The sequence below is a fragment of the Sebastes fasciatus genome, chromosome 1, assembly GCF_043250625.1.
Source record: "Sebastes fasciatus isolate fSebFas1 chromosome 1, fSebFas1.pri, whole genome shotgun sequence".
Taxonomy (NCBI): domain Eukaryota; kingdom Metazoa; phylum Chordata; class Actinopteri; order Perciformes; family Sebastidae; genus Sebastes; species Sebastes fasciatus.
Genome location: NC_133795.1, coordinates 26,031,725 through 26,043,346, shown reverse-complemented (window position 1 = coordinate 26,043,346; position 11,622 = coordinate 26,031,725). Strand labels below are relative to the sequence as shown.

General features: G+C 41.7%; 1 protein-coding gene across 2 annotated transcripts in view; it reads left to right on the top strand.

Annotated features, from left to right (window-relative positions):
- Positions 1-6,146: 6,146 nt before the first annotated feature.
- rap1gapb (RAP1 GTPase activating protein b) overlaps positions 6,147-11,622 on the top strand; it is a 136,586-nt gene continuing 131,110 nt past the window's right edge. For both annotated transcript variants that reach the window (XM_074639943.1, XM_074639937.1), the window contains exon 1: positions 6,147-6,559. The gene's annotated coding sequence lies outside the window, so the exon portion shown is untranslated. The remainder of the gene's footprint in view (positions 6,560-11,622) is intronic.

Below are 11,622 nucleotides of genomic sequence, written 5' to 3'. Positions count from 1 at the left end.
ATACAGTGGAGGAAATAAGTATTTGATCCCTTGCCGATTTTGTAAGTTTGTCCACTTACAAAGAAAAGAACGGTCTATAATTTTAATGGTAGGTTTATTTTAACAGTGAGAGACAGAATATAAAAAAATAATCCAGAAAATCACATCATATAAAAGTTATAAATTGATTTGCATTTGATTGTGGGAAATAAGTATTTGATCCCCTAGCAAAACATGACTCAGTACTTGGTGGAGAAACGTTGTTGGCAAGCACAGAGGTCAGACGTTTCTTGTAGTTGGTCACCAGGTTTGCACACATCTCAGGATGGATTTTGGTCCACTCCTCTTTGCAGATCCTCTCCAAATCCTTAAGGTTTTGAGGCTGTCGCATGGCAACTCAAAGCTTCAGCTCCCTCCACAGATTTTCTATGGAATTAAGGTCCGGAGACTGGCTAGGTCACTCCATGACCTTAATGTGCTTCTTCTTGAGCCACTCCTTTGTTGCCTTGGCCGAATGTTTTTGGTCATTGTCGTGCTGGAAGACCCATCCACGTCCCATTTTCAGTGTCCTGGCTGAGGGAAGGAGGTTGTCGCCCAACATTTCACGGTACATGGCCCCATCCATCCTCCCTTTGATGCGGGGAAGTCGTCCTGTCCTCTTAGCAGAGAAACACCCCCAAAACATAATGTTTCCACCTCCATGCTTGACGGTGGGGATGGTGTTCTTGGGGTTATAGTCAGCATTTCTCTTCCTCCAAACACGGCGAGTCGAGTTGATGCCAAAGAGCTCGATTTTGGTCTCATCTGACCATATCACCTTCTCCCAAGCCTTCTCTGAATCATTCAGGTGTTCATTGGCAAACAGACAGGCCTGTACATGTGCCTTCTTTAGCAGGGGGACCTTGCGGGCGCTGCAGGATTTTAAACCATTACGGCGTAGTGTGTTACCAATGGTTTTCTTGGTGATTGTGGTCCCAGCTGTCTTGCGATTAATTAAGAAGTTCCTCCCGTGTATTTCTGGGCTGATCCCTCACCTCTCTTGATCATCGATACCCCACGAGACGAGATCTTGCGTGGAGCCCCAGATCGAGGGCGATTGATGGTCATTTTGTGTTTCTTCCATTTCCGAATAATGGCACCAACAGTTGTCCCCTTCTCACAAAGCTGCTTGCTGATGGTCTTGTAGCCCATTCCAGTCTTGTGCAGGTCTACAATCATGTCCCTGCCATCCTTAGACAGCCCTTTGGTCTTGCCCATGGTGGAGAGGTTGGAATCTGATTGTGGACAGGTGTCTTTTATACAGGTAATGAGTTGAGACAGGTGTCTTTTATACAGGTAATGAGTTGAGATTCGGAGTACTTTCTTAAAGCAAGAGGACTAATCTAACCGGTCTGTGGGGGCCAGAATTCTTGTTGGTTGCTAGGGGATCAAATACTTATTTCCCACAATAAAATGAAAATCAATTTATAACTTTTATATGATGTGATTTTCTGGATTTTTTTTTTAATATTCTGTCTCTCACTGTTAAAATAAACCTACCATTAAAATTATAGACCGTTCTTTTCTTTGTAAGTGGGCAAACTTACAAAATCGGCAAGGGATCAAATACTTATTTCCTCCACTGTATATGTATGCACCTTTACTGGGTCCTTGCTTTCAGAACACCTCATAGAAAGATACGCAACGTCCTTGCTCAGAAAAGACGCCGTGATCAAGAAGTGGAGGTGAATTAATGTCATTTCTAAAGGTGTTCAGAAACTCCTGGAGGAGAAAGACAAGCTGAGATCTGCTGCTGCTGTGTACGTGGCTGTGTATTGATTTAGCCGTGAAGGACGGTGACAGTGGTGAACCTCAAACAAAAAAACTGTGGGAGCCAACAAGAAAATGAAGACAGACAAATGAACAGAGGGCAAAGGCTCAGATGAGAGACGAGATAAGAGCAGCAAATGGGAACGAATACCTAGAAATAGATAATAAAAAAAAAGAAGAAAGATGCAGTTGCAACACTATGGGCACAGTATGGTGCCACATCTTGTCTGAAATCCTACACATACACAAAAACACAAACGTCCTCAGAGCCATTAAATTCACGGTCCAGAGATTTCTGCAGCAATTTATAAGGATCTCGCCTCTTTCACACAGACAGCAGCGCATTAAATGGGGCAGTCTGGATGCAGCCTAAAGCGTGCAATCTATACACTGAAGAGCGAGGCAATAACCTCCCTAAAACTGGTTTGGGAGTTTACAAAGAAGGCCTCCAGGCTTCATAAAGCAGCCGACGTGGTCCACAAACAGTGAGGTTTGGGGGCTGAGGTAATACGCTCCTCATTAAAATGCATCAAAATAATGCTGTTACACAAGAGATGCTCAACTGCTGCAGGCCGTTTGGCATGTATTATAGAAGAGACAGTCAAAAGAGGATTTCCTCTCAAGTCTTTCTGGCTACATCCTCTTTTAAAAAATAGATGTGAGCGACTGGTGTGACTCGACAGGAGTGACTGTTTCCGTGACAAGGTTCAAGGTTTTGCTGTGAAAGAAAACGAAGATTGTGTCTGAGGTACCACATGTTGGTGTTTTGCGGCAGATGCAGAGATGTTGATGACTGTCATGAGAAACAACAACTGATAAAACACTAAAATACTCCTCTCATGTCGTGATTTTCAACCAAAGTGGACGTAGTCACCGTAATGTAACCAATTGGTTTGTGGACTGCCGTTTTGAAGCCTTGAGTTCGGCATTTTAGCCGTCACTATCTTGATTTTTAACAACCAGAAGTGACAAAAGAGGGTGAAGCTAAGTACAACCAAACAATGAATCAGACATTTGTAGGTGATCAAAACTCCTAGACTGGACAAAACCGTGGTAGTGACCTGTCAATCACAAAGTAGCCACGCCCTAAAGCATACCCTGCTTTATGGTCTATTTGACTCTAAATGGGATCATAATTTACTAAATGAACATCATGCTGTATTGAAGAAGACTTGAAACTAGCGATTGAGACCATAAACTCATGTTTACAATGTTTGCTGAGGTAATAAATCAAGTGAGAAGTAGGCTCATTTTCTCATAGACTTCTATACAATCAGACTGTTTTTTGCAACCGGAGGAGTCGCCCCCTGCTGGCTACTAGAAATAATGCAAGTTTAAGGCACCTCCGCATTTGCTTCACTTTTCAGACCCGGCTGCTGCCTGGTTTCAACCAACGGAGGGCAGTCTCACTCTCCAAAATTTTGTGGAACACATTTTCTTTAGTTCCAACATTGTCGTTGGTCTGTTGTGACGGCCTTCAGGACGGTGAGGTCAGCCTCTCTCCATCTGTCCAACTCTGGTCCGGAGCATTATATTTCAACAAGTACTAGCAACATCACTGTGAAATTTACTGTGAATGTACATCATTTAAGAGGATGATTGCTAATGATTTTGGTGATCCACTGGCCTCTGGTCTAACACCATCATTAATGTTTTACTTTTTTATCCCTCCATTTTTATCCTATCGATTATGATCACGAAACTCAGTTTATCTGCTAATAGAGAGAACAAATCCGATATCAGTGCTTTCTTTTCCCCAAACGTAAAATCTATAAACCTCCCTGTGTGTATGGGACCATTTAAACAACATGAATGAATATTGAACTGAAAGCAGAAATATTGGATTTTATAGTAATCTGTTGCTCAGAGCGGGTCGCCCTCCAATCGGAAGGTCAGTGTTTCGATCCCCGGCTTCACCACTCACACACTGAAGTGTCCTTGAGCAAGACACCAAATTGGTCCTGAAGGCTGTGCTATCGGTGAGTGAATGCGTATTTAGATTAGATCCTTGTATGGCAGCCTCTGCCATCAGTGTATGAATGTGTGTGAATGGGTGAATGCTGACATGTAGTGTAAAGCGCTTTGAGTGGTCGGAAGACTAGAAAGGCGCTATGCAAATACAAGTCCATTTACTATTTACCATTTACCATATAGTGACTTTACCAAAGACACTGTATTTAATGTGGATTGGTCACGTCATGGCAGATACTCGCCACCAATACTGATCTGGTGTATCGGATCAGTGCCATGAAATTTACTGGGCATATTTATTCTCTCCAGAGGATGAACCGTTTCTATTTTTCTTTAATTTTTCTCTAGCCCCACCCAATGACCAACGGGGGATACGTATCAGTTTGTTGTTGGTTTTCATCCAACACTTTCTTATTGTGTGGTGGAATGAGCGATGCATCCTCTTGGAGCTGCCGTCAGGGCTTTGAACCATCAATATTTCACTAATAACAAGTCTGGGCACTCTCTAGATGGACAAGAGGCTGGGCAGTGACTGGACGCGTTTGTACAGGTGGAAATCCTTCCTGGATACCCTGAACCCACCAAGACCATACTAACCCCAACCATCTCTGACCCTAAACATAGGCAAACAAGAGTCTTCAGTCATGTTAGACACAGCGATGGTTTGAGCTGATGATGGCACTAGATGAAAAGTCAGGGGATCATCAAACAAGAGGGGGACATGAATGTCGGAACCAAATTTCAAGACAATCCATCCTATAGTTGTTGAAACATTTCGCGCAAAACCACAAGAGGAAGGTCAGGGGGACCACTAATGTCCATATTCTTCATTCTCTGGGGATCACAAAGGTCTGAACAAAGTTCCATTACAATCCATTCAACAGTTGTTGAGATATTTCAGTGGTGGACCGGTCCAGGACCTGTTGGGGAATCATTTTTTTTACACTAAAATTCACTATTTTGAACTTTTTTATGTAAACACAACCATCTCATAAGGCTCATTCTCAAACATAACCAATCTTAACTACATCTAACTCTCTGCTTTGGAGGATCAGGAGCAGCGCAGCGCCCTTATCCATTACCCTGGTGTGATCCATAATTTTCCCCGGCTGGATTCATGCGGCTTCACACAGCCGTAGACATCAAATCCCTCACATCAGCAGTGCCGCCGGAGGCGAAATACAGCCAAACACGAATCGCTGATGGACACGGAATGACACGAGAGATGGATGAGGCTCTAAAAGGAGGGTGGTGGGTGGAAGGCGGGCGGGTCACATCCAGCAGATGTACTACTGGATGGAGGGAAAGTGCCCAAAAAATACCAACGTATTAACTTGAATTAATGAGATTTTCAGCTTTGGCTGGTTCGTTCTCTAAATCAGTAAACACTCTCAGCTGTTTTATTAGATGATAGTAAATAGTGTGGAAATAAAAAAATCCCTCAGAATTACTCCAAACACTCTTTTGCTTGCAATGCATTCACAATTTTACGCACGGTATGAATGAATGAATGTATGAAAGACTTTATTTAAAACATAAAAATAAATAAAAACAGATACAAAATAATAACAAACAAAACAAGAGTAACAGTGTCCGAAAAGGAGTAGGTAGAAGTAAAACTTATATTTCCCTACCCCTTTCTCACTTCTCCTCTATTAACTCATATATCATAAAATGATAATATAATATAATGTATAAACTATCCCAGAATTATTTACATCCCAAATTAAATATATGAACAGCATCCCAAGTTTATTTACAACCAACATATCCATCCGGAGTTAAAAAGTAGACTTCAGCTTCGACTAGACACTTCAACCCATCACCTAACCCATTCCACAAATCCACCCCACAGACTGAAATACACATACTCTTCTTTGTTTTGTACGAACACAATGCTTTTTAAAATTCAATTTTCCTCTTAAATTATAACCCCCCTCCTCCCTGTCACAAAACATTTTTTGAATATTGCCCTGAAGTGAATTATGTCTTGCTTTGAACATAATTATTGCAGTTTTAAATTTGACCAAAGCCATGAATTTCAATGCATGTGACTTTAAAAACAGTGTCCCACATTATTTACTATCCTGATTGCAGGGTGAGCTTGCATGTTTTCTCCTCAGCTGTAAGCAGCTGCATAGTAAGCTGCAGCATTATTTGGTGGGTGTGTACTGTATGTGTGCGTGTGTGTGTGTGTGTGCGTGTGTGTTTGGAGGAGTATCAGCAAACACTCTCAGCTGTTTTATTAGGTAATAGTAAATAGTGTGAAAATAAAAAAATCCCTCTGAATTACTCCAAACGCTCTTTTGCTTGCAATGCATTCACATCTGTACGCACGGTACGCAGGGTGAGCTTGTATGTTTTCTCCTCAGCTGTTAGAAGCTGCATAGTAAGCTGCAGCATTATTTGGTGGGTGTGTACTGTATGTGTGTGTGTGTGTGTGTGTTTGGAGGAGTAGTAGGCAGCGCATTGGACGGTAGGATTGGTCACATGACAGAGTCAGCATGTTCGATTTAAAAGAAAGGAAAAGAGCGACTCGAGCATCGGATCAGCACCGAGGATCTGGCTGAGCTCACCTCTCCACTCTGCTGTCTCCAGCAGGCTGCTGAACAGAGACAGCAGAAACAATACGCCTTCAAAAAAACAACCCCAAATCCACGAGATTACACCTACAGTATGCGACAATAAGAAGAACTCCCTCTCTTCAAGCTTCTGCAAAATTAAAACCCACCGACGCACCTTTTGTTGCGCTCATCATCATCACCAGCAGCAGAGAGGAGCATTGAGGAGCAGACACAAGGTAAGAGATAAAACAACTTTCTAAAGCAATCCTTTAATTGTTATTGCTCCGTGTGCGTAATCTCGCGTTATTCCACGTGGTCCAAACCCAATTATCTACTTGATACACAGTCATTTGTCTTGGCAATATTTTTTATATCAGTAGATCTCATGCACTGCTGTGGCTGAGCATGTGCTTTGCTTGACAAAGGAGGAGAACTGCGTCAACATATAGTGCAATAATTACTTCATAACAATAGGCTGCTGCTGCTGTAAACTGCAAGGTATGTAAGGGATTACTTACTTACAGTTACCGCAGCAACCCAATTAAACCTTTGATGTGTAATTAATTCAGCCTTTTGCCAGTAAATGCAGCATCCCCATTTCCAATTAGCAACCCACAGATAACTTACTTAAGATAGGAAAAATGCATTTGATTTAAGTGATTTAGTATGCAGAGGCAATCCCGTTTAAACCATCAATCAGTGTTTTTTTCATTTGCTGTATTATTATTTTTCACATCCTTCTTCTTTTATTTCCCTTTTTAATTGTGTTTTTCCCATAATGTCAGATATCACTGTATATCCAATTAAGGGGACAGTCTGCTGGTTGCAGAAATGAACTTTGAATTTGAAGGCTTCTGTCTGTGGAAAGACTAGACAATCTGCCATCATACTGTACTGTAGTGTCTCTGAGCAAGGCATTGAACAGCTGGTAGGAAGCTGTGGTGTAACGCTTGGTGGCTCCTGCTGTGTGAATATGTTTAAAGCTTCAGTAGGCAGAAGGTTTTTGGCATCATTGGGCAAAAAATCCATAATTACCTTTTAGCATATTGTAATTCAAGTGTTCTGAACGAAAACTAGACTTCTGCACCTCCTAGTGGCTCTGTTTAGAGGCTTTAAATAATCTAGCCCGTGACGGGAGACTTTGGCCAATCACAGGTCATTTCAGAGAGAGAGCGTTCCTATTGGTTGTTCATTCAACAAAGGCAGCTGTCAATCACTCGCAAACTCCGATCAAACAGTCAAACTAGGCAGCGCTGATCAAATAAGAATCAATATTCTGTTACTGTAATGCCTATTTCTCAACTCAAATGTTTTCAGAAACATCTTGTAGTGTACTGTTTAACTGTAAAATGAGAAAGTTTGCTCCGGCTGGTGGGCGGTGCTTGGTATTTCCTCAACTTGATCTCAACATGGCTGCTGGGTCACAAACTTTCTCATTTTAGTTTGACCGTTTGACCGGAGTTTGCGAGTGATTGACAGCTGCTCAGAGACGGCAGGCTGCAGCTCGGCTCTGACTGGTTGTTTTCCTCCGGGATGTGAAATCTTGCAGATGCCATTAAGAGCAACGGAGGACAGATTACCTGTCTCATGCACTACTGTCAGGATATAGTGACCATTTTATAATTTCTTTGTATTCATATTTGCTCAATTTCTACCCACGGTAGCTTTAAGTGAGTGAATGTGATGGGTGTGATTTGATTATTCATAAATATTGGATTATTCAGGAGAGACGCATACAAAATCCTGACAGGTAGAGATGTCCAACACCTCATCGCCAAGCTCCAGTTCATCTCTTTATGTCTATTCAGCATCTGTAGCAGCAGCTATTTCACTAGTTTTCTGGCCATCGGTTTGTACCATCAGAAAATGAAGAGCAGTGAGCGGTAGATTCAGTTTTAATGTTATTCTTCTGTCCATGTGGGGAACGTGTGTCTGTCTGCATCCTAATGACAACCTGCACAGCCAGATATCCGACCTCTAGTCCTGGGTGTCCCGGATGCCCAGCAGGGTGCAGAGTGCAGACATGTACTATGACCTCGCTCCTCACTGGGCAGTCTGGTCCATCACCTTTACTGAATGTCAAACCTGCTCTCTTCTTCTTCTTGTTCTTCACTCAGGCAAAATGTGCAGCGCTATGTATACATAAATGCAGCCATTTAACATTAGGCTACAGTTTTAAATTTTTTATTTCCTGAAGATGAATAGTATATGACAGAGAGCACTACCGACATAACCTTAAACCTCATCTCCAGAAAATCTAAAGATGCCTGAATGTGATTACTAGTCATATAAACACACAACCAAATAATGAATAACGAGCAAATAGCCAAGAGAAAATATTAATTTCCATCTATGAAAATGGAAGCACATGGTGCAGTTTACGCCGACTATTTCTCAGTTAACACTCATAAACCATTCCCTAATCTGCTGTAGGAACAGTTTAAACTCTATGTAGATGTAGTGTGTATAGTGTTTCCCTGGCTAATTAAAACCTTTCTTCCCTAAGGCATGTTTATTTTTGCATATATTTTGCCACATTCAGACATCTTCTTAGCCATGCCCTGCTCAAAGTGTTTTCTAAATTACACATTTGAATGTTGAATTACATGTTCAACATTGAAAACACAATGTGGTTTGTTTGGGAACAATAATAGAATGTCTCCCCCTTTGAATTTAAAAATATTAGTCTAACTTAGATATTTAATGGTAGAAACATTAACATAGATAATACGACCCAAATCGCTTGTTGCTCTATGCTCTATGTTTGGAAGCTAGAAGGACACTAAAAGTAACCAAGACAGTGAAGTTAGCGCCTGAAGTAACCACTACTGATGGTCAAGATGATGCCAGTAACACTGAGCTGTGTTCACACGGGGAGCAATGCAATCAGCAGAGCCATAGAGGGATATTGTTGGAAACTCTTGGACAATCAACTTCTTCAAACATCCACTTAAATTAATGTGTTTGGCCTTCCAACCAGTGGCGTAGGCAGAAATCACAGTGTGGGTGGGCACAGAGAAAATCACGGGGGGCCAAGCCCGTCCAAGTCCAAACATCTACTTATATAACCATCTACTACTTTCTATATACCATATAGGCTATTACTACAACTATACTTGCCTGAATGCACCACGGTGTATTCATACCTTATACAACATCATCATCATCATCATCATCATCATCATCATCAGATGTAATGCTAAAGGCACCTGACATATACAGTACATGCATACTTTACATATCCACCTATGTCATGTATATAAAGCAACCTGTTACATTAATCATATTTATTCAAGCATATTTGCACTCTGCACCATTTACACTACTATATTAATGTTTACAATTTATAAAAACAACCCGGCATATTGTAGGCCATGTTGTTCCTTGTATTCTTTTATATAATCATCTTCTTTATTTACTCTTGTTCAGCTTTGCTGACCTTGTTTTTAGCTGCGTTTCCATTTCCGTATGTACACTGAGAGTCAAATTCCTGGTAGCCTCTATGTATAGGCTGACTCATAACTGGCCAATGAAGCTTTGATCCAACAAGACCAACATTAACAGCATCACAAAGCCTGACATGAAGGCCACATATTCACACAGACGCAACAGCATCATTAATCAAGCGTATGGATCGAGGTACACCGGCACCAACATACTTAGTAACGATAAAAATGTAATTTTAACATAGCCTGGCACTGCGGCTACAGAAACCACACACACACACACTCACACACAGATGGCAGACGCAGCAACCGAACAAAACTATACCGAATAAACCACAATACTGAAAATTGTAAATGATCTTACTTTTGATGATTCCAGCAGCAGGAGATGACGGGGCTCGGTGTTGAACACTGAAATGACTTCATTACAGTCTCTTTGAAAGGAGAGCAGGACAAACAGTTCAGTCTGATATGAGGCCCTGATGCCAGTTTTTATACGACTGACAGTTGATGGTTTTTAACCAGTACAGCTTGTTATAGGTAGGGTGACGAGGGGCCCCATAATGTCGTTATCACTTGGCACTTGTTGAGGAGAAACTGACGCAGTAGAAGGTCTTGGTTGAGAATGATGGCTGAATTCTCTTCCTCCTGCTCCTCACGACGTCTTTTTGTGCCGATCTTAAAGGACCAGTGTAACATTTTGGGGGATCTATTGGCAGAAATGGAATTTTTTATTAATAAGTACAGTATGTTTTCTTTAGTGTATAATCACCTGAAAATAAGAATCGTCGTGTTTTTGTTAGCTTATAGTGAGCCATTTATATCGACATAGGGAGCAGGTCCTCTCCACGGACTCCGCCATGTTTCTACAGTAGCCCTGTTAACTTTTCCTGCTTGAGCTGGAGTCGATAACGTTACTCGCTGCCGCGCTCTCTCTCCTGCTTTGCCACTCACTTCCCACATACACACACACACACACACTCTAAGCACTTTACTCTGACAACAATTGGCTCTAGAGAGGGCCATTTGCGTTTTTGCGTCAGCCACCGTAGCAATCCTACACGCTAGGCACACGGGAGAAGTTGTAATCTGCAACCTCACCGCCAGATACCGGCAGATCCTACACACTGTTCCTTTAAGCAAACTGCTTTGTTTTGCCATGATTTTTTATCTTAACCTACATTAAAAGCAGCTAGCAAAAAGTAGGCTTCTACTCCTCTGTGCAATGCACAGGTGTTTTCGGTTCAACGAGTGACCGTACTATCTGGTGACTTTCAGCGGAATGCATCCGTGTGCTTGTAGTAACTTCTATGTAACTGGTTGGTGGAGATAATAAACAGGGAGGAGTATTTATTTAAAATTGATAAAGTGAAATTCAAGGTTTTCAAATAGCTGCCGTCACCATGAGCAACCACGATGCATACAGCTGAGAGACACTGGTTAACGTGGTCACTTGTTAAAGCGAAACACCGGCTGAACACTGAGTGAAAGAGGAGGGGCTGCTTGCAATCTGCCATTAGGGAAATGCACTGCCACTCAAAACATCTGACCTATCATGTAGCAAAAAAATAATAATTGTTTTATTTGTATTGGTCGTAGTTGGATAATTGAAACAGCTTCATCAACTGCTATTTACTGAATGATCAAGCAATAAAGGAAGCCTTCTGATTGGTCGGACCCAGACCCACCTAGGCCCACCCACAGCTATGCTGCTGCTCACAACCTAACGATTATAAAGCATTAAAGATTTAAATCATGCAGCTCAGTAAATGTCATCCATCTGCCCAGTAGCCCCTGGAGCCTAAAATACATGAAACACCAACTCTGAACTCCGATCAATTAACACTGAAGCA